A 23,684-nucleotide genomic window follows, 5' to 3' on the forward strand; every position below is an offset into this window, starting at 1 on the left:
CCCCCAGAAACCACAGGGAAACTTGCTTGTTAAAATCGAACGTGCCCGTGGTTTGAGTATACTTCGAGGACTGACTACAGCTTTATTTTTTTTACATTATTTATTTATTTATGTAGGCCGCACCGAGCAGCGTGCAGGATCTTAGCTCCCCGACCAGGGATGGGACCCAGACCCCCTGCAGTGGAAGAGCAGCCCTAACCACTGGACCACCACGGAAGTCGCTGGTTACAGCTCTTCTCAGATGGCCAAAGGAGCAGGTAACCACCACCCCTAAAAGTAAACATGAGCCATCCGCCAGCTGGGAACCCCAAGCCAGGCTCATCTCCTCCCAGAGACTGCTGCGGCCTCTCCTCCAGCGCTGGGCGGGGACACAGGGGGTGGCAACAGCAGCATCCCCTGGGGGGGGCGGGGGGCGAGACGCTGCTCCCCACCCCTCGGGGGGTGGGGGGGTGGGAGACGCTGCTCCCCAGCCCACGACAGGAGAGACCCCAGCCCTTGCAAGAGTGCCCAGGGCAGTCCACAAGGACGCCAGGCCAGAGGCCCTGGAGCTGTGAACATCCCCTCACAGGCAACAGGGCCTTGGCAGGGGATGACGCTACAGCGCCTGTGCGGGGACAGGACCCGGCTTCCACACGCGGGCGTGACCACGCGTGTCCTCTCGGGAGGGACGCAGAGCGAGGAGCCAGGACAGAAAGAGGGAAGCAGGAGCCAGGGAAGGATAACACAGGCTGGGTGTGAGGGCGCCCCCACTAGCCGAGAGGACGTCCGGCCTCCTTCTGCTTTTAAGCCACTAGGCTACGGTCCTTGGTTACAGCCGCCACGGGAAACTCATACAGATGTTAACCAGAAAGTAAAATGTTTCTGTGAATTCTACCAAGTTCAAAGGAAAATAACACACCGTGGCTTCGCCGTGTTCGTGTCCTCGCTGGACAGTCTGTGTCAAGTCTTAACGACACGCTGTTCTTCCTTCATCCTGACTTTTGCTTGACCCACTTCAGACAAAGGCAAGCGTCTAAAGGCAGTGCAATCAGAAAGCTCACGTGCTCTCCTCTGCTGCGGGAGGCCTGGACCTCCCCGCCTCCCCTGCCTAGCGCGCCCCTGCAGGCTGGCCACCTCCTCAGACAAGGCCACCCGGTCCCAGCCTCCCAGCCTGCAGGTGCTCCTCTGCCTGGTCACCGGCCCCTTCCTGGATGCCCTCCTCCTAGAAGAGGGGGAAAGGAGCCTGCCCTGAAGCCTGGGGCGCTGGCCCACCCCGTGCCCGCTGCTCACCTCCTGACCCCGCACAGGACCCCGCCCCAGGTCCACTCCACACGCCAGCCCAGGTCCCCCTCTCCCAGAGGCAGTCACCCAGCACCGGGGTGGGCACCTCAGTGATGGGCTTGTCCCCATCTGAGGAGCATCCCTGAGGCCCAGGCTCCGCGTCCCCAACCCACAGCCAGGACCTCTAGGCTCAAGACCACCGGATCGGAGGACATTCTGATCAAACGTCCCACTGTGACGATAAGTCCCTAAGGCAGGGTTTTAAACACCTTCTCTCTTCTTGCTCATTGCCCACTGCCCACCGCCTATCCGGGCACTCATCTCAGACCTGGAGTGGGGGGTCTCCAGAGCAGCAGTTCCCTCCCTGCCAGCCTCACGGTCCGTCTGCGGGTTCCACGGCCTCACAGGCGCCATTTAACCATAGCACGTGCCACTGATGGACACTGACCACTTGGATCCACTCACAACCCTGAGCAACCCCACGGTTACAGGCAGGTCCTGTTACAAACCCAACCCTGCAACGGGGAAGCCGAGGCACAGAGGGTGGTCACCTGCCCTAGGGTCTGTCTACACCCACAGCTCCAGGGCCACTCTGTCTACACCCACAGCTCCAGGGCCACTCTATCTGCATGCACAGCTCCAGGGCCACTCTATCTGCACCCACTTTGGGCCACTCCGTCTACACCCACAGCTCCAGGGTCATTCTATCTGCACCCACTTTGGGCCACTCTGTCTACACCCACAGCTCCAGGGCCACTCTATCTGCACCCACTTTGGGCCACTCCGTCTACACCCACAGCTCCAGGCCACTCCGTCTACACCCACAGCTCCAGGGCCACGCTATCTGTACCCACTTTGGGCAACTCTGTCTACACCCACAGCTCCAGGGCCACTCTATCTGCACCCACTTTGGGCAACTCCGTCTACACCCACAGCTCCAGGGCCACTCTATCTGCACCCACTTTGGGCCACTCTGTCTACACCCACAGCTCCGGGCCACTCTGTCTACACCCACAGCTCCAGGGCCACTCTATCTGTACCCACTTTGGGCCACTCTGTCTACACCCACAGCTCCGGGACCACTCTATCTGCACCTACTTTGGGCCACTCTGTCTATACCCACAGCTCCGGGCCACTCCGTCAACACCCACAGCTCCAGGGCCATTCTATCTGCACCCACTTCGGGCCACTCCATCTACACCCACAGCTCCAGGGCCATTCTATCTGCACCCACTTTGGGCCACTCTGTCTACACCCACAGCTCCAGGGCCACTCTATCTGCATCCACTTTGGGCCACTCTGTCTACACCCACAGCTCCAGGGCCACTCTGTCTACACCCACAGCTCCAGGCCACTCTGTCTACACCCACAGCTCCGGGCCACTCCGTCAACACCCACAGCTCCAGGGCCATTCTATCTGCACCCACTTCGGGCCACTCCATCTACACCCACAGCTCCAGGGCCATTCTATCTGCACCCACTTTGGGCCACTCTGTCTACACCCACAGCTCCAGGCCACTCCGTCTACACCCACAGCTCCAGGCCACTCCGTCTACACCCACAGCTCCAGGGCCACTCTATCTGCACCCACTTTGGGCCACTCCGTCTACACCCACAGCTCCAGGCCACTCCATCTACACCCACAGCTCCAGGGCCACTCTATCTGCACCCACTTTGGGCCACTCTGTCTACACCCACAGCTCCAGGGCCACTCTATCTGCACCCACTTTGGGCCACTCCGTCTACACCCACAGCTCCAGGGCCACTCTATCTGCACCCACTTTGGGCCACTCTGTCTACACCCACAGCTCCAGGCCACTCCGTCTACACCCACAGCTCCAGGGCCACTCTATCTGCACCCACTTTGGGCCACTCTGTCTACACCCACAGCTCTAGGGCCACTCTATCTGCACCCACTTCAGGCCACTCCATCTACACCCACAGCTCCAGGGCCATTCTATCTGCACCCACTTTGGGCCACTCTGTCTACACCCACAGCTCCAGGGCCACTCTATCTGCACCCACTTTGGGCCACTCTGTCTACACCCACAGCTCCAGGGCCACTCTGTCTACACCCACAGCTCCAGGCCACTCTGTCTACACCCACAGCTCCAGGGCCACTCTATCTGCACCCACTTTGGGCCACTCTGTCTACACCCACAGCTCCAGGCCACTCCGTCTACACCCACAGCTCCAGGCCACTCCGTCTACACCCACAGCTCCAGGGCCACTCTATCTGCACCCACTCTGGGCCACTCTGTCTACGCTCACAACTCTGGACCAGTGTTTACATCCACAATTCCAGGGCCACTCCATCTACACTCACAACTCCGGGCCACTTCGTCTACACCCAAAACTCCAGGGCCACTCTGTTTACACTCACAACTCCGGGCCACCCCGCCTGCACTCACAGCTCCAGGACCATTCTGTTCACACTCAACTTCGGGCCAACACTCCATCTACACTCAAAACTACGGGCCACCTCGCCTGCGCCCGCAGCTCCGGGACCTCGCAGCGTCCCCCACCCCCTGCCCTGAGCGGCAGCTCGGAGCCCGCACCGGGAAGCCAGCACAAGGCTGCGTCGCGGCGCCGCATTCCCAGAGCTGGGGTCTCCGGAGGCGGCCTCTGGTCAGACAATGCGGCCGCCCGGGATGTCGGACAGGAAACTCGGGAGTCCGTGAGGACTCGGCCCGGGGCGCCCGCCGTCGGTGGGCGTCGCAGGCCCCGCGCGCTCGGCCCTGCCTCGATCCCGGGCCCTCGGGTCCCGCGGCCGCCCCTCCGCCCGGCCGGAGTCGCGCTGGGGAACAAAAGGAGGGCGGCGGCGGCCGGGCGGCCCCGAGAAGCAGGACCCCGAGGCGCCGGCCGCCCCCGGCACTCTCCGCTCGGCCGGGCAGAGCGGGCCGCGGAGGCCGCGAGCGCGCGCCCTCAGAAGAAAGAAAGCGGAGGCGGGGCGCCGGCGCCCGGACCACAACCTACCGGCCGCTCGCTCTCCGGCCGCGATCCACTCAGCCAGCGCGCGCAACGGTCACAGCCGCCGTAGCCCGGGGCCGGGAGGGGGCGGGGCCAATGAGAGGGGCGGGGCGACGCGAGGGGCGGGGTCGCATAGAGGGGCGGTAACCTGAGTGGGCGTGGTCGAAGAGTGGGCGGGGTTGTAGGGCGGGGCCTTTGGAAGGGGTGGTCCATCCTTGGTGGGCGGGGCCGTCCTTGTCTGGACCAATGAAGGGATAGGGTCGAGTAGGGCGTGAGAGGTGGGCGGGGCCTGGGGCGGGGTCGTGAAGGAGGTCCCGGACCTCCAGGAAGAGAGTGGGGCGGGCTTGACCTCCAAGGCTGTGGGCGGCTCTCAGGACGCGGCCGGTGTGCTCGGTCTACAGGGCGCGGATGGAGCGTCCAGTGGACAGCATGAGGGGCGGCCCTTCCAGGGAGGAAGGTGGAAAAAACCGAGGGACGGAGCCCGAAGGGGCAGATCTGGAGGGGCGGGGACCCCCCCAGAACTGGGGCGGGACTTCCGCTACCAGCGCGAGGTGGCGGGTCCGCCTCTGGCTGTGGAAGCCCTGCGCCGCCCGTATCCCCTCCCGCCCCGGGTGCCCTCCTACTCCCTCCACCCGGTTTCCGAAGGCGCGTTGACACTTCTGCGCCCCACATCTCGGGGTCCCCGCCCCTCCTCTCGACAGCCTTCCACAACCTTGAGGCTCACCAGACCCTATTTTGCCGGGACATCATTTTATTTTTAAGGAAGGGAAGCGGAACGGAGTGTGGGGTTCCCAACAGTACTCAGTCACCCCCTAGTCCCCCACCAAGAGGGAGTGGTCAGGCAGGCCAAGCAGGTGCTCAGCTCCACCCGGCTGTCCTGGAGGTCCCGGGGGCACCTGCTCCCCTCTTCTCTTCCTGGAACCCAGCCTTGTTCCCAGGAGCACCATCCAGGGTTACCGTCCCTCCCACATCCCGTTGTCTTCCTCCTCAGCGATCACTTCTTTGGAAATTCCATTTCCCGTTAGTCAGTGACCTGATAGGGACCTGCCAGACCATTTTCAGGAAACAGTCGGCTGGGCATTTATTGTACAAGCCAAGAGTAGGAAAGATTTAAGCCCAGGACTCCTGGCTGGTCAGACCTTGACTCTCAGTTATTTGGCCCGCTCCCAAACCTGGCCAGAGCCTCCTTGCTTGTAGGATAAATCATCGTGACAAATATTAATACACCAGCCAGCACACTTAAAGCCCTTCCACTCACGGTAGAAAAATCAGAAAATCTTAATTGATGCTTCATCTTCCCTTCAGTGTTCCCAGAGTGGCAGCAAAGGATAAACTTGCCACTACCTGCCAAGTTGTCAGGACATGTCTTCCCCTTATATTTGCAAATGAAACTCCTCAGACAGAACCCTGGGATGTGGACCTGTGTCCGCAGGAGTGTGTTGACCAGTGGGAGGGACGAGCTCTGCCCAGCAGAGGGCAGGAAGTGTGAGAGCTCAGGCACTGAGGCCAATGGTCTCTACAACAGCACAGCTACAGACCGTGTCCCCCCAAAATTCACATGTTGAAGCCTGTTCCCGGATGTGACGGTGTTTGGCGGTGATGAGGTCATGAATGTGGAGTCCAGTGAACAAGATTAGTGCCTATACAAGAGAGACCCTAGAGAGCTCCCTCATCCCATGGGCCACCAGAGAATACAGACCAAAGATACCTGTCTGTCAACCAGGAAGCAAGTCCTCACCTGACAATGAATTTGCGCATGACTTGATCATAGAATTCCACCCTCCAAAGGGTAGAACAGAGGTAGAAACCTCTGCTGTTTCTAAGCCACCAGTCTGTAGTATCACTGGGGTAGCAGTTAGCAGGGTGGATGTATGATCTTCCAGAAATGCCTAGATTCACTTGGCCCACCTGTGCGCTGAGCCAGCAGGGAGAAGCAGGTGCCACTTGTCAGGAGAAGCAGGTGCCACTTGTCAGGAGAAGCAGGTGCCACTTGTCAGGAGAAGCAGGTGCCACTTGTCAGGGAGAAGCAGGTGCCACTTGTCAGGGAGAAGCAGGTGCCACTTGTCAGGAGAAGCAGGTGCCACTTGTCAGCTGGGGCTGTTACGACAGACACCACAGACTGGGGGGCTGAGACAGCAAGTGTTTATTTCTCACATTTGTGGAGCCTGAAGTTCCAAGATCAAGGTGCAGACGGATCCTGCATCTGTTGACGGCCCTCTTCCTGGTTTACAGACAGCTGTCTTCTCAGAAGGTGGAGATCAGAGAGAGAGGACAGAAGCTCATATCTCTTCTTGTGCTGTTCTTAGTCGCTCAGTGGTGTCCGACTCTTTGCAACCCCATGGATTGTAACCCTCCAGGCTCCTCTGTCCATGGGGATTCTCCAGGCAAGAATGCTGGAGTGGGTTGCTATGCCCTCCTCCAGGAGATCTTTCCAACCCAGAGATCGAACCCAGGTCTCCCCCATTGCAGGCGGATTCTTTAGCAGATGAGCCCCCAGGGAAGCTCTGTCCCTTTCTATAAGGGCACTAATCCTGCTCGTGGGGACTCCTCTCTCATGGCCTGATCACCTCACTAAGGACCACCCCCAACACCATCACCTTGGGGCTCAGGGTTTTAACACCTGAATGGGGGTGGGAGGTGACAGTCCAGAGTGGCACAGATGCAGCTTTGACAGCCTGCATTGGCCATGCCAGCCTCACAAAAGGTCTGGGGCAGGTGAGCCAGACAGTTCTGCAGCACAGACCTCACACGCAGACCCAGAGGATGCACTCGCCCTGGCGTGGGGGTCCTGGCTCCCCTCCAGCCTTCCAAGGGCCAATGACTGGGCAATGAGAGGCCTGAGAAAGAAGGGTCCGGGTTTCGCTTCTCATCCCTTCACCCAGGGTCAGATTGCTCCAAGTGAAGCTGTTCACAGGCAGCCCAGAGACGACCTGCATCACTGGGCAGGAGGCCAGGCGCTGTGCCGGCTCTGGGGACAGCCTCGTGTGCCCCTCCCGGCCCTGCTCTCACCGCCCTCCCACAGGCTCTGTGCTCTAGGGAGCCCTGGCCCAGGCTGGCAGGTCAAGTATAACCCTTCCAGAAGGCAGGCCTCCACGAAGGGATTTTGGAACTGGATTCCCACCCTGTGTGAAGGACCCTGCTGCTGGTGTGAGTGATGTGAGGGCAGGACTCGAGTCCATGGTGACCACTAATGCCTTTGTTCATGGTCACTGGGCCAAGATGCCGGCCAAGGCAGTGCTGGGATGTGTGAAAAATAACAAAGGGAAATCTCACTTAAAACAGAGCTGGGGGGAGCTCCCTAGTGGTCCAGTGGTTATGTTACTGAAAGGTATGCCTGGGGGTGCGGGTGCTTGCCACTCAAAAGCCAGTAAACAGGCCAGGTTGGTGGAAATGAAAGTTTGCTTTATTTCAGATGCCAGCAACTGGGGAGGAGGGTGGTGGACATCTGTCCAAAGGCCGACTCCCCAGCCCCCCTGACAAGCAGGGGGTGAGTGCATTTAGAGACAGAGTTGGGGGGGGTTATATGCAGAAACAGCACTGTCATCTCTAACAGTCATCTTCAATTGGTCATCAATGGTCTGACTGGCAGCATCTTGGTTGTTTTAGGTACAGTTAATCTTCAGAAAGTGAAGAGGAACTAAAAAGCCTCTTGATGAGAGTGAAAGAGGAGCGTGAAAAAGTTGGCTTAAAGCTCAACATTCAGAAAACGAAGATCATGGCATCTGGCCCCATCACTTCATGGCAAATAGATGGGGAAACAGTGAAAACAGTGTCAGACTTTATTTTTCTGGGCTCCAAAAGCACTGCAGATGGTGACTGCAGCCATGAAATTAAAAGACGCTTACTCCTTGGAAGGAAAGTTATGACCAACCTAGATAGCATATTCAAAAGCAGAGACATTACTTTGCCAACAAAGGTCCATCTAGTCAAGGCTATGGTTTTTCCAGTGGTCATGTATGGATGTGAGAGTTGGACTGTAAAGAAGGCTGAGTGCCAAAGAATTGATGCTTTTGAATTGTGGCGTTGGAGAAGACTCTTGAGAGTCCTTTGGACTGCAAGGAGATCCAACCAGTCCATTCTGAAGGAGATCAGCCCTGGGATTTCTTTGGAAGGAATGATGCTAAAGCTGAAACTCCAGTACTTTGGCCACCTCATGCGAAGAGTTGACTCATTGGAAAAGACTCTGATGCTGGGAGGGATTGGGGGCAGGAGGAGAGGGGGACGGCAGAGGATGAGATGGCTGGATGGCATCACTGACTCGATGGACGTGAGTCTGAGTGAACTCCGGGAGTTGATGATGGACAGGGAGGCCTGGCGTGCTGCGATTCATGGGGTCGCAAAGAGTCGGACACGACTGAGCGACTGATCTGATCTGATCTGATCTGAATATTACTTAGTCTCCTCTGACTGTCTTCCTTTGTTTCAACATTTCTCACTTCTCTGATTATTCTTTGACTAAAGTTTTCCACAGACAAAAGGCAGGCAGAGGACATGGGGCGGGGATGGGCGGCAAGGACCATGCGGGCCTGCTCTGTCTCAGTGACGCACTCCAGGCTTTCACTGCCGTAGGCAAGGTTGATCCCCGGTCAGGGAACTAAGATCCTGCGTGTGTGTGTTGCGGCAAAACACACACACACACAAAACCCAAACCAAACAAAACAAAAACAATAAGTGAATAAATAAAATGGAGTTGGGAAGCCCCGAAGGGGACCTCTCACCTACAGGAAGAAAGTACTTTGCGTCTTTGCATCTGGGCGGCTTTACTTCGCACCCCTCCCGCCACCCCTCAGGAGGAAGCTCTTCTCTTCACCCAGCAACAGCCTAGCCAATGAGAAGCCTCCGCTGCTCGGCCAATGAGAAGCCTCCACTGCTCGGCCAATGAGAAGCCTCCACTGCTCGGCCAATGAGACGCAGTCAGCCCTGAAGCCCTGCTTTCCTGTAATGAACTTGGGAAGCAGCCACTCCCTCCTTCCCCCTTTCACTGGATCAGGTTTCTCTCCGCCACCCCCACCCCAGCCCCACGTTTGCCAGACTTGCTCGTGGTTTGGCCATAGCTTACATGTCTCAAATGCAATTCTTCTGCTCTTCTTGAATGAACTCATTCTACTGGTAAAATAACTTAAAATAACTGATGTGCTGTTTTATTCTGGAGGTCGGCAGAGTTAAGTGACTGTGCCACGTGGGCACCTGCCCTCTGTCAGCAGCCCCCTTTCTCTCCAGGAGGAGGCCTGTGGGGGGCAATAAAGCGTGTGCTCATTTAGCCTAAGAACTGTTCCCTGTGGAGAGTCCAGCACGCCCAGAGCCTGGCGATGGCTGCCTTCAGGGGCCAACAGTGGACGGTGGAGCCGCTGCCACGGCTGGTCCCTCCCTGGACGCTCAGGAGGGAGTCCAGAAGAAAGGGAATGTGCTTCCTCCGCAGGAAAGGTGTCGGAGCCACGGGAGTGGGCAGGCTGGGGAGGCCTGAACTCCAGGGGGCTCTGTGGCAATAATGTTCTCCAGGCAAGAAAGATGGGCAGGTCACTGGGTGCTGGTCATTTTCCACAACCTAAGGAAAGGAGGGCTGGTGAGCAGAAGGCTGCGGCAGCAGACCCAGGGGAGAGCCCGGCCCTCCCGGGTTTCTGGATCACAGTCCAGGGCCCAGAGCCCTTGTGCAGATGGACCTGTGGGCCTATTCCTCCCACAGGTCCTGCACACTCACCACTAAGTGGGGGCGCTGGCGTCTGACAAGCCCCTCACGGTCCTTCCCGCACCTGGGCCATCCCTGGAAGTCCTGAGGGGTGGGGGACGCACTGCCAGGCCCCTCTCCCGAGCCTCCGTCTGCTGTTCATCCCTGCTCAAATGCCCCCGGGGACACCATCATCTGCAGGAAGAAATTCACTAAGTCCAAGGCCGGTGTTCAAGCATCCCCTCCACGAAGGCCGTTTCTGCCTTCCAAGGAGTCAAAAGGACCCCACTTTGGGCCTTACAGCCAGGCATCCAGATGCAGCTGGACCCGAGGCCAGAGCAGAGTGCCAGTCACGCGACCAGCGACCGCGGGCCGAGTTCCCTCTCACTCCCGAGCCAGCGCGCCTCCCCACTGCCTGTCCATGGCAGGCCTGCTGGGAAGCTGCCCCCAACCCATCACCTGTCAGGGCTCAGCTCAGGCGTCACACGCACCCCACCCTGGTACCCACCAGACCTGTAGGTCCACCTGTCACTGTCCCAACATTCTGTAAAGGGGTCAAGTTCAGGTCTGTTCCCCACCCCCCAGACTACACCCCTCCAACACGAGCTCCTGGACAGAAGGGACCATCGGTAGGGTGGGCTTCTGAGCGCCCGCCCATCCCAGGCACGTGGTAGGCTCGGGGACACAACATCCCAGACAGGAGCACAGGAGGCTCCAGCAGCTCCGGGTGGACCGGCCCAGCCCAGGTGCCATGCAGGGGGGTGGCCAGCAAATGGGGGCAGGGGAAGCCGGCCAGCAGAGAAGCCTGCAGGCTCTTCAGTAGGACTTTGGAACCACGTCCAGAACGCTGGGCAGAGAGGCTTCCAGAAGCATCCTTGGTTGGGTGAAGGAAGGGACAACAGAGAGGGGCAGTGGTGGCGATGCTGGGGACTAGAGACAGTGACCCAGCCTTGGAGACAGACAGGGCCCTGGGGAAGGAGCCACGGTGGGTTAGAGAGCCTGGAGGCAGCGGAGGAGGCAGGGCCCTGGGCCAAGCACCAAGAAGCCAGGCTGCCGTGCACCCAGGGGTTAGACGGGACTGGGCCCCCAGCCTGGGCCCCGCTCACACCCTGCCCCAACCTGAAGTCCTCGACCCCAAGCGGCCCGTCCTGAGGCCATGGCCTGCAGGGCGCCAGCCAGCCCTCCCCGAGGACCTTCTGCAGTGGGGGGCAGCGGGAGCAGATGACCAGCCCTAAATGTGTGGACTGCGCCCCTGCGTTTGAAATCCTCTAGGATCTGGGAACAGAGGGAATCAATCAAGTGAAGCTCTGTGTGGTTTTTAACCAGAACACAGGAAATTCATTAAATAGACCATATTGTCACTAAATAGAACTTGTATTAATTAGGGACATTGTTACCAAACAGGGTGGCATTAATGAAATAGACCATATTGTTAACAGAAAAAGAACATACACCAATCAACCAGAGCACACGGGGGCCCGGGGGCCCTGACAGGATCCCACGGGGCTGCTGGTGGTCTGGGGAGGGGGCAGCCCCACAGGCAGCCTGGCCTCGGCTAAGGTCACTGAGCCAGGAGGGGAGGCCCCTGCCTGGTGTGAACATCCTGGCCGGGGCAGAGATATCTGCTGAGATGTCTCTTCTCCACGAACCCCCTAAACACACCGGAACGAACCCCTCCTGCTGAAAATGTACCTACTGGGGAGCAGTGTATGTCAGGAGATCGTGTTTTCCTCCACAGAAATTAAACAAGAAATAAATCAGAAACATCCCCTCAAAACAGGGAGATGACAAGAGGTCATTTCTGAACGCCCCTCAGCGATCCTGTGACAGCCCCTTGGCTCCTTGGTGGACTCAGGCTCGCGTTTCAGACCAGGACTTGGGAGGGCGAGGGTCCCGCCATGGTCACCCCCCAGCACTCACGAGTCCATGCTCCTGGCCCAGCCTGGCTACTTCTGGGGCCCCAGGTGTGTGCAGAAATCCCTTGAGCAGGACGAGCCCCAGGCGGGTGCGCCTGGGTGCTAGCGAGTGGGTGCTCCCCAGCCTGGCCTCGCCTTCCCCAGCCCCACTCCTGCCCGCTCACAGCTATGCCACGCAGGCTCTGGGAGGCGGTGTCCCAGACCGGACATCGTTGATTTGGACTGATTCTGAGTTGAGACTGTATTTGCCAGTTCACTGATGGGAAGCTGCCTTTTACGTAAGAGTGAGCAGAGAACCCTGACGCTACCCGGTAGTTGTAGGGCTGTAGGAAGTTAGCCCGCCGCCCCCGCCATGGGCTGCCATGACAAAGAGGGGGACAGTAAAAGATGCCTTTCTGGTTCTAGTCTGGAAATGCTTTCCCACCCACTGACTGCATAGGCGCAAACGTTGCAGACCACAGGGGAAGGCCTGACCTTGGCCTTCTGGGAGCTGGCCCAGTTCACCTGGGCCCCTCCAGGCTTTCCCATCAGAAGTCCTCTGTCCCTGAACCCCCGAAGCCCTCACCCCACCCCGCCTCTGACAGATGTCAGGGCTAACCAGGGGACACCCAGGCTGGACACAGGCATTGCCTCTCATGCCTCAAGGAATCACATTTCCCAGTTGGTCCTGGGACGGGATGTCCTGGGTCACCCCAGCGGTGCCCCAGCCCGGGGCTGTAGGGGGTCTCCACCACCAGCGCGCTGGGTCAGGAGAAGGAGTAGGCAACTCCACACAGCCGCGTCCACACCCTGCAGTTTTCACATGCTTCTCAGTCTCAGGATGAGAGGGTTGGCTGGCATCACCGACTTGATGGACATGAGTTTGAGCAAGCTCCAGGAGTTAGTGATGGACAGGGAGGCTTGGAGTGCTGCAGTCCATGGGGTCACAAAGAGTCGGACACGACTGAGCGACTGAGCTGAACTGAGCTCTCAGTCTCACCCCTTTCGGGTCCAGCGTGACAGAGTGGATTTCCGGGCTGTCCCTCCCTGGGGAGCAGGGGCCACCTGGGGCCAGGCCCGGCTGGGTCCCCCCATGAGAGACACGGCCTCCTGGGAGGCTGCCATGCTTTCTTCACCTTAGAACCCACCTGACCCCCGCCCATCAGACGACCACCCCGCCCACCCAGGTTCCCATCCAGGCCTGCAGGCCCATCTCAGGGGGCTGTGCTCCCATCTGCGCAGGAACAAGGGGAGACTCTCACCAGAGGCCCGGGAGTCACGGGCCTCATCTGCCTGCCGCCAGGTTCCTCCACGGCTCTCTGGAGTCCCTCTGGTCAGTCCCTGCCAGCCTTCAGCCCCTCCACGGATCCTGGATACTCTGGTCCCCAGGCCACAGTGCAGATGGGCACTCCACACCCCATTTGCCCAAATACCAATAAGTGAAGAAAATGCCTTCTGTCTTTCCACCTTGACAAAATTCCCACAAAGCAACAAAATTGAAACAGCAAAAGCTGTGGACTTTTCCCCTTTTTTTGGTGAAATAGACAAGCACAGGGAATCCCCTGGTGGCCCAGCGGTTAGGGCTCCATGCTTCCATCGCCAGGGGCCTAGGTCCAGTCCCTGGCCAAGGAATTTGTATTCATACTTAGCCACTCAGTTGTGTCCAACTCTTTATGACCCCATGGGCTGTAGCCCGCCAGGCTCCTCTGTCCACGGGGACTCTCCAGGCAAGAATACTGGAGTGGGTTGCCAGGCTGTCCACGAGGGGATCTTCCCAACCCCGGGATCGAGCCCAGGACTCCCGAATTGAAGGCGAATTCTTTACCATCTGAACCACCAGGGCACTTCAAACCACAGGGCATGGCCAAAAAAAAAAATAGACAAAATCTGCTGCGTAACCATTTCTTAGGTGGTATATTAAGCCGTTCTGCAGCTCTCACCACTATAGGTCCACAGAACTTCCTGAACGAAAACTCTGTCCCCTTTAGACACTAACTCCCCATCCCTCCTTCCCTGGCACCCACCCTTATACTTTTTGTCGCTATAAGCTCGACTCCTCTCAGTTCATTACCAACCTAGACAGCACATTAAAAAGCAGAGACATTATTTTACCAACAAAGGTCTGTCTAGTCAAGGCTATGGTTTTTCCAGTGGTCATGTATGGATGTGAAAGTTGGACCATAAAGAAAGCTGAGCGCTGAAGAATTGATGCTTTTGAACTGTGGTGTTGGAGAAGACTTGAGAGTCCCTTGGATTGCAAGGAGATCAAACCAGTCCATTCTAAAGGAAATCAGTCCTGAATATTCGTTGGAAGGACTGATGCTGAAGCAGAAGCTCCCAATACTTTGGCCACTTGATGCGAAGAACTGACTCATTAGAAAAGACCTTGATGCTGGGAAAGACTGAAGGCGGAAGGAGAAGGGGGTGACAAAGGATGAGATGGTTCGATGGCATCACCAAACTTGATGGACATGAGTTTGAGCAAGCTCCAGCAGTTGGTGATGGACAGGGAGGCCTGGCGTACTGCAGTCCATGGGGTCACAAACAGTCAGACACGACTGAGCGACTGAACTGACCGAATGGCTCAAGGTTCATCCATGTTTAGCCGGTGTCAGAACTTCCTTCCTCTTTAAGGCTGAATAATATCCTGTTGTACGATGGACCACATTGTGTCCATCCATCCATCCATCCACCCAAGGACACTTGGCTATTTTCTCTGTAATCAAAATTTTTTCTTAATTTTTAAAACATGAAATAGTCAATCTTCTTTAATTATTTTTTCAGTAAGCATTTCCTCGTGTTATCAATAGCATCAATGCCCCAGGTGACTGAACAGAGCAAATCTGAAGTCAACTTCGTTTTCCCCTGAAGACCGAGGCCAGTCTCTACCTGAGGATATCCTGCTATTTCACGTAGCTCTTCTAATGCAGTTGAATCTTGTGTAAATTAAATCTAATTGCTTTAACAGTGCTTAATTGATGTTCTTTTTGTGTTGCTGAGGGTGATTTTAAGGTCAAATGTGATACACGTTTCATGGAGATGTTCCATCTAGGGGCAGGTGCAAAATCCATCAAGTCTGGTTTCTGCCTTATTCTGAAGCATGGCGTCCCTGTCGGCCTCCAGGAAGCCACACCTCTGAGTAGTGAATTCGGAATCCGGGCCGGAGCTGGCGCAAAGAGCCTTCTGGGTTTCAGGCCCCAGTTCTGTCTTCTTTACTTTTTCTTTTGTACATTGTGATTCACGGTCTTCCCCTGGCAATCTTTAAAATTATTTAAATGAGGGCAAAATTACTTTATTTGATTGTTGAAAATTTAATGGGATCTTCTTAAATAAACACCTCCCAGCTTTGTGTCCAGGTGCGCCCTGCTGTGGGTGTGCAGTGAGGGCCCCACGTGGTGGCCCGGTCCAGCCCCCCCTGCACGTATGTGGGGAAGGACGTGCACGCCCCATGCGGCGGACGCGCCTCGGCTCCCAGGGAAACTGCGGTGATGCTCTGCTGACTTCTGAGACCCTCCCGAAGAAGCGGGGATGCAGACAGGGAGGAAGCAAGACAAACGGCCATCAGCACCGTCAGGACGTGGGTTTATTGTTCGAGAATCCAGGCGCCCACTCTGTCTTCGAGGAAGGGTTTGACAAACTTGTTACTTTGCGCGCACGCTCAGTCGTGTCCGACTCTTTGCAACCCCAAGGACTGTAGCCCACCAGGCTCCTCTGTCCATGGGATTCTCCAGGCAAGAGTACTGGAGTGGGTTGCCATTTCCTTCTCCACATGGAGCATAAAGATGAAAGAAAATGGGACTTCCTCCCCCTGGGGTTAGAAGGAGGCAAAGGCTTCCATTCCCACAGTAACAACAAGAAAAACCCAGGGAAAAAATTATACCCTTATGGCTCAGCGGTAAAGAATCTTCCTGCAGGACAAGACCTGCAGGATTCGATTCCTGGGTCGGGGAGATCCCCTGGAGGAGGACACGGCAATCCACTCTAGTATTCTTACCTGGAGAATCCCATGGACAGAGGAGCCTGGTGGGCTACAGTCCATGAAGCTGCAAAGAGTCAGACAAGACTGAGTGACTTAGCGTGCATGCGTGAGGATCGTAGGCCAGTTGTTGATAGTTGGCCAGTTTATTGTCGTTGGTCAGTCAGTAAGCAGGTCTGACTCTTTGGGACCCCATGGACTGTAGCACGCCAGACTTCCCTGTCCTTCACTATCTCCGTGAGTTTGCTCAAACTCACATCTATAGAGTTGGTGATGCCATCCAACCATCTCATCCTCTGTCATCCCCTTCTCCTCTTGTCCTCAGTCTTTCCCAGCATTAAGGTATTTTACAATGAGTCGGCTCTTCACACCAGGTGGCCAAAGTATTGGAGCTTCAGCATCAGTCCTTCCAATGAGTATTCAGGGTTGATCCCCTTTAAGATTGACTGTTTGATCTCCTTGCAGTCTAAGGGACTCTCAAGAGTCTTCTCCAGCACCACAGTTCAAAAATATCTTCAGCGCTCAGCCTTCTTTAGGTCCAACTTTTACATCTGTCCATGACTACTAGAAAAACCATAGCTTTGATTATATGGACCTTTGTTGGCAAAGCGACGTCTCTACTTTTTAATACACTGTCTAGGTTTGTCATAGCTTTCTTTCCAAGGAGCGTCTTTTAATTTCATGGCTATGTTCATCATCCGGTAGATACAAGTAGACCAGCAGATACAGGATAACTTTTATGAACTGAATTCTTGAGAAAGACAACTCTTAATCAAGAACAGACATTCACAATTATATATATTCACAGATATACAACTACGGATCACTTTGCTGTAGACCCAAAAGATTATAAATTGACAAGACTTCAATTAAAAAACAAAACCAAAACTGATTTAATGGTGATGGTTGCACCACTCAGTAAATTTACTTTAAAAAACCATTAGAGAATTCCCTGGTAGTCCAGTGGTTAGGACTCTGTGTTTCACTGCTGACGGTCCAGGTTCAATCCCTGGTCAGGGAAGTAGGTCCTACATTCTGCAGCTAAGACCCAGCTCAACCAAAGAAATAAATAATAAAAATAAAAATTTTTTTAATTAAAAAAAAAAACACGCTGCAGGGTAATAGGAGGTGGAGGGCTGGGCTGAATGTAAGCAAACAATGTAATTAAAGCCTTGTCCCAGCTCCAGGGACAGCTTGACTCTTGGAGGAATCCAAACGATTGCTCCAAACCCAAACTGTGGAACGGCTTGCCTTCTGTGGGAAACAAGCAGGACGAAATCAAAACACAAATCACACACCGGTCACCACTGTTCACTTACGCACACATCACACACCGGTCACCACTGTTCACTTACACACAATGTCTGGAGTGGAATTGAAAATTACAAAAAGTGTGAAGCAGCAGAAAAATTTGGCCAAAAATCAAAAGAAAACACAATCAAAAGATATAGACCCCAAACGATCCAGGGATTGAAATTAACAGGCACATAATTAAAAAGATATTATGAGTATGCAGAAGAATTACAAGGAGAAATAATAGAGATGGGGTATTTTGAAAGACAAATGGAAACTAAAAATCTCGAAAGAAGTTCAGTCACTGAAAACTACAATATCACAGTATCTGAAATAAAACCTATTGGCTAGGCTTCTGGACACTGAAAAAGGAAATTTCAGTCAATTTGAAAAGAGATCAGTATGAATAATCCAAACTAAATCACAAAGAGGGAAAAGAGATTGGGTAACAGGGAAAAGAGTACGGTAGCCGATGGGGCAATACCAAGTGGTGGGGGGACTCTGTAATTGGAGTCCCAGCAAGATAAAGTGGGGGAAATATCTTACAAGAAATAGTAGCCAAATTTTTCTCAAATTTGATTTTTAGAAAATCAATCCATAGACCCCCAAATTCAACACACCTAGACACAAACTGTTGAAAACAACAACAACAAAAACTAAAAAGTTAGAAACATCTAGAAGGAAAAAAAAGATTACATACATTACCACCACAACAAAAATGAGTGCGTTCGTATCAGGAACCGCAGAAACCCTGAGACAAAAAGAAAGCAATATTTTAAAAAGACTAGACACAAAAACTGCCAACTGATACGTCTAAACAGTGAAAACAGCCTTGAGAAGCAAAGGCTCAGTGAAAGGCACTGTCAGGCAAACAGAAGCGACTCTAAACACGTGCTGTAAGAAATGCTCAAAGAAGGTCTCTGGCTGAAGGGAAATGATGCCAGATGGAAACCTGGATTCACGCGAAGGAATGAAGAGCAGAGCAATGGTAAATATGTGCACAAATAGAAAAGACCTATTTCCCCCCTTTTTTCATTTCTTCAAAGGACAGTTGGACATTTAAAGCAAATATAGTGACCATGCTTTATGAGGTTTATAGCAAATGTACGTGTAAGTTATGCAAAACAATCGCAGAAGGAACGGGAAAGGAAATGGAATTTTATGTTGAAAGGTCTTTACATTATACATGAAGTAGTATAATATGATTTCAAAGTAGACTGAGGTAAATTAAGGATACATGTTGGAATCCCTAGAGCTAACTCTAAAAACATAATTCAGTATATTGTAGCTAAAACCCAATGGAAGGGACTTCCCTGGTGGTCCAGTGGCTAAGGTCCTAAGCTCCCAAGGTGGGGCCGGGGTTCCATCCCGGCTCAGGGAACTAGATCCAACAGGCGGCAACCAAGAGTTCGAATGTTGCAATGAAGGTCGGAGGTCCCACATTCTGCCACTAAGACTCTGTGCAGCCAAAGAAATAAATATTTAAAAACAAACAAACAAACAATGGGATGGACTCCCTGGCAGTCCAGTGGTTAAGGCCTTGGCTTTTAATGCCAGTGCTGTGGGTTTGATTCCTGGTTGGGGAGCAAAGATCCCACTCGCCTTGTGACCAAAAAAACCGAAACACTAAACAGAAGCAATATTGTAACAAATTCAATAAAGAATTTAACAATGGTTGACGTCAAAAATAAAATCTTAAACAAAAACTCAATGGAGGGGACAAAATTTTGTTTTAAATTTTAAATCAGTTAATCCAGAAGAAGTTAGAAAAGGAAGAAACAAAAACGCAAAGAACAAATAGGACAAATAGAAACCAATTAGTAAGATTATAGGTAGAGTCAATCCTCAATAGTCCTAATTACATTAAATATCAAGTGGCTAAACATTCCAATTAAAAGGCAGAACATGTCACACTGGATTTAGAAAGAAAAAAAAAAGCCTGCTATATTCTAGTTTAGCAGAGACACACTTTAAGTAGAAAAACACATTTAGATTAAAAGTGAAGAGATAGAAAAAGAAATACCATGGGAAAATAGCCATAAGAAAGGTGGAGTAGCTGTATGCTCAAACATGTGAAGCAAAATTGTGAGAACTAAGAGGAGACAATAATAAAAAATAATAGATTTATAATTAATATTTCAACATTTTTCTATTATAAATTGATGACAAATCAAAAAAATCAGGGAGTATATAAAAGATTTTAACAACACCATCAATCTAACCTAATTAATGCGTATAGAAGACTACCCCCATCAGCTACAGAATACAGATTGTCTTCAAGTGTACATGGAACATTTTCCAAGAGAGAACATATGCTGGGCCACCAAATAAATCTTGTTAATGTTAAAGGATTGAAGTAATACAGCATACATTCTCTGACAGCAGAAACCAATAGTGATGCCTAGAAAATCACTCTGGTTTTGACAATCAGGTATCACACTTCTAAATAATCCAAGGTTGAAGAAGAAATCACAAGGGAAATTATAAAAATATTTTACCTGAATTGTTAAAATCTCAATATACTAAAAACTGTGGTTTCAATTTTCAGTGTTTTTCATAGAAAAACGTGATTTGAAAGTCATGATCTAAGCCTTGGACGTGCTCCATCGTGACCCCATGGACTGCCGCCCGCCAGGCTCCTCTGTCCATGGGATCTCCCAGGCAAGAATACTGGAGGGGATTGCCGTTCCCTTCTTCAGGGGATCTTCCTCACCCAGGGGTCGAAACTGTGTCTCTCGCATCTCCTGCACTGGCAGGTGGCTTCTTTACCAGCTGAGCCACCAGAGAAGCCAGTCTAAGCCTTACATTAAGGCAAAGAGGCGAAAAATAAAGAACAAACTAAACCAAAAACAAATGAAGGAAATGAGTTAAATGGAGGAAGGAAGTAATAAAAATAAGAGTAGAAATTAATGAAATACAGAAGAGCCAGACCACAGGGAAAGCCAAAAGTTGGTTTTTCGAAAAGATTAATACAATTTGTCAAACCTTAGTAAGACTAGTGAAAGACAGAGGGAAACATAAGCTACTAATACAATGAATATCATTACAGAGCCCACAGATAGCTAATAGACAGTAAGCGAGCAGCTGGTTTAATATTTGAAACTCAACCCTTGTGATTCACCACATTATCAAAATAAAGGGGAAAAAATCTTGCACTTAATAAATGCAGAGAAAGATTTGTCAAAATTCAATACCCATCTGTGATTTGAAACTCTAAACAAACTAAAACTAGAAGGGAATTTCCTCGATTTAATAGAGTATCTAGGGGTTCCCTCAGAGAAGGCAATGGCACCCCACGCCAGTACTCTTGCCCGGAGGGTCCCATGGACCAGGGAGCCTGGTGGGCTGCAGTCCACGGGGTCACAAAGAGTCGGACATAACTGAGCGACTTCACTTTCACTTTTCACTTTCACGCATTGGAGAAGGAAATGGCAACCCACTCCAGTATTCTTACCTGGAGAATCCCAGGGATGGGGGAGCCTGGTGGGCTGCCATCTATGGGGTCGCGCAGAGTCGGACACGACTGACGTGACTTAGCAGTAGCAGCAGCAGGGGTTCCCTGCCCTTTGCCTTTTCACACTGGCAAAAAGTCCCTACTTAGACTGCAAGGAGATCCAACCAGTCCATCCATAGGAAATCAACCCTGAGTATTCATTGGAAGGACTGATGCTGAAGCTGAAGCTCCAATACTTTGGCCACCTGATGCGAAGAGCTGACTCATTGGAAAAGACCCTGATGCTGGGAAAGACTGAGGGCAGGAGAAGAAGCGGGGCACAGAGACTGCAATGGGTTCCCGTCCTTCGTTCCTTCTCCAGGGGAAATTCCTGACCCAGGGATCGGACCTGAGTCTCCTGCGTTGCAGGCGGATCCTTTACTGTCTGAGTCATGGGAGGAGCCCTAAAATTTCTCCAAAGGGAGAGCTATACCCTGTTCAAAAATGGCCAGATTCAGTATTGATTGGTAGCATGTCACTTCTCTTCAAGTCGATCTGTAGATTAACAGATCTATGCTGTCTCAATAAAAAATTTCAGCAGGCTTCTTTGGGGAACAAATAGATAAGCTGAGTTAAAATTTATATAGAAATAGTAGAGATCTATAGCAACCAAAACAGCTTTAGAAAGGAAGAACACAGCCGGAAGAGTCACACCGTCGGACCTCAAGACTTTCTATAAACCACAGCCAGCAATCAAGATAATGTAGACGCTTGACCGGCAGAAGTGAATGGAGTCTAGCCCCACCTGCGCTCAGCAAATTGATATTTGACAAAACACCAGAAAAATTCAATGGGGGAAGAAAAAGACTTTTAATAAATGGTGCTGGAATAACTCGATAATCATGAGAAAAAAATAAACCTTGATCTCGTCATCACATGACGCATAATAATTGACTTGAGTTAGGTCAACGATCCAAACATCATCACAGCTGCTAGAATAGGATCCGGGAAAGGAAATTCATGGCTTCAGTGAAGAGTTCTTAGGCCACGAGAGCTGTGGCCACACAAGAATAACAACGGTAGATAATTTTGATTTTGTTGTTGAGTCACTCAGTCATGTCCAACTCTTTGTGACCCCACGGAGTGCAGCACGTCTGGCTTCCCTGTCCTTCACCATCTCCTGGAGTTTGCTCAAACTCATGTCCATCGAGTCAAAACAAATTCTCTGTGCCCCCCTCCACAGGCACCACTAACTCACACTCTCCAGGACGGTGGAGACCCACACCAGCTCTCCACTCCGGAGAGGACTGAACACTGACCCCCTGCGTGAGGAGACTGCCCCGCCCTGGACCGCAGTGCTGAGAGGAGAGACACATGCGAGTGAGCACGGGGCGCCCAGGTGCCTCAGAGGAAGCCCTCTCTGTGGTCTGGGCTGCGGGGTCGGGGGTGGGTGGGCTCTGCCTGGGGTGGAAAGGAGCTCAGAGGCCAGCATGGGGGCTGTGGGCTGGGCTGACCTGGCCCAGGATGCACTTTCAGTGGGGAAATGCCGTGAGCGTGGGGCCCAAAGTGCAGGGTGCAGGCTCCACCCTGACTGGGTGTGTCCATTGTGCCCAGCTGCCCACCGGCCGCCCCCCGCCTGCCCTGCACAGAGGCCCACAGCCCCCACCTCCGGCTGGGAGCGTTATTATTCTTGGCTGTAACCTACGCAGCTGCCCATTAAAATTCCATTAGTTTCGAAAGGCCTGAGCTGCAGTTGATATTTCTAATTATTGTGAAATTAAAATTGTCCCTATAATTTAAGGATAATTGCAGGAGATGCCAGCTGGCACCCTGGGGAGCCACACTGTTCCCAGAGAGCTTGGAAAGTCTGGTGAAAGTTCTCTGAACATGGAAAGACCAAGGCGTTTCGGGAAATGAGGCAGGGGTAGGGGGGGCGGTGGTCAGGCATGAGGCTGGAATATAAATTTCAAAATCTCCACAGGAACAGGTGGCTGTGAGCTCCTGACCTGGAGGTGGGTGGGGGCAAGCAGCCCCCAGACCCCAGGCAGCCAGAGCTGAGGGTTTGTTGGGAGGAGGTTGGAGCCGTGGTGAGTGAAGAATCAGCCGCGGGGGAGGTGGGTGAAGACGCCGGTGTCGGAGGAGGAGCAGCGGCAGACGGCCAGACGGGGTGGTGGCATCAACTCGGTGGATGTGAGCATGGGCAAACTCCGGGGGACAGCAGAGGGCAGAGGAGCCTGGCGGGCTGCAGTCCATGGGTGGCAAAGCGTCGGACACCGCTGAGCAGCTGAACAGGGACAAGAAAGCTGGGAACATTCTAGAAGCTGGTGGAAAGCTCGTGGAGTGAGGCCCGCCTTGAGGGCGTTTTGTGGACGTGACATAAAGCGGCAGCTGGAGCAGGAGGGGGAAAGGGATCTGTGTGCCCGACCCGCTGCGAGCGAGGCCCTCTCAGCCAAGAGGCCCAGCCGAGCTCCCCAGGGCCCGCCCTGCATCCCGGCCGGGGACCATCTGCACGTGCTGTGAGGAGGCCTTGGCCCGAGGACCCTCCGAGCCCCTGGGCTCCTGGACAGGGCTACTCCCTCCTGCCCTGGCCCCCACACCCCTGTGCCCACTGGCTGGCCCTACTATCTGTCAGCCCCTCCCACGCCGGCCGCTCCGAAGGCAGGACTGTGCCAGGTTACACTGGGTCCCCATGAGGGTCCCCATGGCGGGTGCCCAGGGAGCTGTGGGAAACGGAGGGCCTGTGGCCTGGGGCAGGACCACCCAGTGCATCACTGAAGTCTGGGGACAGCCCTGCAGCACCCACGAGGGGGCCGGCGTCAGCCTGGGCGACGGGCCACTCAGCACCATCCGTGCGGCAGGCTGGAGGCGTGCAGCCGACTTCATCTTCCTCCTGAGACTTGCTCGCTGACCCCGCCATCCCCCAGGGCTGCTACTCGGCTCGAGTGCGGTCTGCTCACCGAGGTGGCCCAGGTGACAGTGTGGCCCCACTCTCCTCACAGCGCGACCCGGGTCACTGGCTTTCTGGCCTGCGGTGGGCAGAGGGGGTGACCCCTCCACCCCTGCTCAGCTGCCCTCACTCGGCCAGTGCACTGTTCTAGGAGCAGCCGTGGCCAGGACCCCTTTCCCTTTCTGATACTACATTTGCTAAAAGTTGAGCTAGGCTAGAAATGGGGCTTCCCTGGTGGCTCAGTG

The 23,684-nt window shown here is 53.6% G+C and overlaps 1 protein-coding gene across 1 annotated transcript in view; it reads right to left on the reverse strand.

Annotated features, from left to right (window-relative positions):
* Positions 1-4,298, reverse strand: part of RGS12 (regulator of G protein signaling 12) — a 116,089-nt gene extending 111,791 nt beyond the window's left edge. The window contains exon 1 of the mRNA XM_055589233.1: positions 4,237-4,298. The gene's annotated coding sequence lies outside the window, so the exon portion shown is untranslated. The remainder of the gene's footprint in view (positions 1-4,236) is intronic.
* Positions 4,299-23,684: the final 19,386 nt, after the last annotated feature.

Source organism: Bubalus kerabau, chromosome 7 (assembly GCF_029407905.1).
Source record: "Bubalus kerabau isolate K-KA32 ecotype Philippines breed swamp buffalo chromosome 7, PCC_UOA_SB_1v2, whole genome shotgun sequence".
In the NCBI taxonomy this organism is placed as follows: domain Eukaryota; kingdom Metazoa; phylum Chordata; class Mammalia; order Artiodactyla; family Bovidae; genus Bubalus; species Bubalus kerabau.